Raw genomic sequence first — 2,749 nt, 5'->3', positions numbered from 1 at the left:
ATTTTATGCCAACTTTGTTGGGTTTATTGGGCATATACTGTGTAAACCTGCACTTGGCTTTTGATGGAAATAATTGCTCGTCAACTGTTATATTTTGCCCTGGTTGATAGCAAGCTTGACTATTTTCAATGAACTTGTCCCATATTTCCGAAACCAAGGCAAACTAATTTGTTTGTAGGTGCCTACTTCTTTCGGTTCTTTTGTCAAAACGAATAAATCGTAGGATTTGCTTGAACTTTTCTCTGGCCATAGTTTTTCTAAAAGATTCGGGACCCTACTTTGCTGACCATAAATAACTGAGTTTTAAATTTTTTGCCTCGTAGGCTCCACGAGCATATAAAATCCCAATAAATGCACGTATTTCCGGTAATGTTGTTGTCCAATCGTTCCTCAAAATTCGGCGGCCTTCTTCTTCTGTGCACTTTTTTAAAAATTCCATCCCCACCCTGCAAGCAGTCAAAATGACTGCTTTCGGGCAATATAGGTATAACACATATATATATACCAGAAATGAAGGAGGGGAGGTAACTACAATTATTAATAAACGCATTTATATGTTGTATAAAAAGTCACAAAATTCTAAGACATTCTGTCATTATATACATCATTGTTTTTCTAACTGAAATTAAAAAGCAGTCAAAATTACTTCCTAGGGCAATCTAGTGTTAATATTACCATAAAATAGTTTTTCTTTCACAGACCATACTTTGAAAACTATTATATAGGAATGACTTAATTATTTTTAACAACACTATTGTTAGACAATGTATATAATCCCAGTCACTTCTCCCCAGGCTTGCTTTGCTATCTCCTTTGAAACTCTAATATTTATAAGTCACATATTAATTGACTCCAATTACTTGATAATCTATTCTTTCTCTTAATTACAACATTACAACTCTACTTTTTTTTTTAAAAATATATTTTATTGATTTTTTACAGAGAGGAAGGGAGAGGGATAGAGAGTTAGAAACATCGATGAGAGAGAAACATCGATCAGCTGCCTCCTGCACACTCCCTACTGGAGATGTGCCCGCGACCAAGGTACGTGCCCTTGACCGGAATCGAACCTGGGACCCTTCAGTCCACAGGTCAATGCTCTATCCACTGAGCCAAACCGGTTACGGCGCTACTTTTTTTTTTTTTTAGGGATTAAGTATCCTAGGAACTAAGAAGTAGTTTCTGATTCTTAGTAAGTACTTATAAGCACAAGCCTCTAATGTGGACACATTGAATTTTGAGACATTTTGGATAAGCATTTCTCTGAAACCCATTTGAAACTCAAATTTACTCCCTTCTCTCAAGGCTCCTCTACCTTTGATTTACTTACCAGTTAACCATTCTTGGAATTTAAAAATCATCCCCCCTGCCCTAGCTAGTTTGGCTCAGTGGATAGAGTTGTTTGCCTGTGGGCTAAAGCAGGGGTTGCCACCCTTTCGGACCACACAGACCACTGATTGGCAACTGCTGGGCTAAAGGGTCCCAGGTTGGATTCTAGTCAAGGGCACATGCCTAGGTTGCAGGCTCAATCTCCAGTAGGGCGGCGTGCAGGAGGCAGCCAATCAACGATTCTCTTCCATCACTGATGTTTCTATCTCTCCCTTCCTCTCTGAAGTAAATAAAAATCTATTTTTAAAAAAATCATCCCCCTCTGCATTTCACATAGTCAAGTTAGCCCCGATCAAGTTACCTCTAAAATTTGTTTTTTATTATTGCTAACCTTTTTACTAACTAATGCTAATTTACAGCCTTTTTTAATTTTATCCTTACCTCTAGGCTTCCAGCCATACTACCAAATACAAATACAGTAGTCATTTTCCTGCTAAAAAAAAAAAAAGACTTAACCACCCCCCTCCCCCGCCATTATAGGTCTAGTCTGATTCCTTAATAGAGGATTCATGGCTTCCCCATCCTGATGTCAGCTAATTTTTTCAATTTCATCTGCTGTTGTGCCTGATTTTTTCTACCACCCCCATTGCACTACTTCTAATTCCTTAGTATATAATACACCTTTATGTTTTCCAACTTTTGCTCAAGCTGGTCCTTCTGGAGATAAACATTCTCTTCCTAACTACCTTACGTACTCCTATTCAGATCCTGCTTAGATATTACCATATCTTTTTCCAGGTCCCTCTCCTCTACCTTTCCAAGGCTCCCTTATGTTTGCAGAGCACTTCATACGAAGTTTGGTGTAGCCTACATGAGATTGTAATATAGCCATCTCAGTACCTAAATGTCTCTAGATATGATAGGTGTGAGGGGTGACAGATGAGTCTTCTTCATCCATAGCATGCAGCACACTGAAACAATCTCTGACATAGAAGAAATTCAGTTTGTCCCTGCCTGGAACTATGTGTACCGGTTAATTATGCAGATTTTTTTCAATAGATGGAGTTACACATGTGTTGATTTATATGCGATTTGATATATATGCTATTTTGTTGTATTGACAAGCTTCAAAACTTCCTATGTCAAATTTTCTGAAGGTCATAACACCATAGATATCTTTACGCTTAAAAATGTTGAATTTTGTGCCCCCAAAAAAGCATTTGCGGGAAGTTTTAATTCATTATTTTGAAGAAAAGTGCTGCTGAAAGTTATGGTATACACTTCAGGAAGCTTATGGTGAACATACTCCATCTCAAGATACTGTACTTGTGAACGCTGGTTTAAACGCTTTAAAAGTGATGATTTTGATGTGAAAGACAAAGAACGTCCAGGTCAACCGAAAAAATTTGAAGACTAACAA

The sequence above is a fragment of the Myotis davidii genome, unplaced genomic scaffold (assembly GCF_000327345.1).
Source record: "Myotis davidii unplaced genomic scaffold, ASM32734v1 scaffold52, whole genome shotgun sequence".
Lineage (NCBI taxonomy): Eukaryota > Metazoa > Chordata > Mammalia > Chiroptera > Vespertilionidae > Myotis > Myotis davidii.
The sequence above is the reverse complement of the archived record's forward strand: the minus strand, read 5'-3'. Positions refer to the sequence as shown.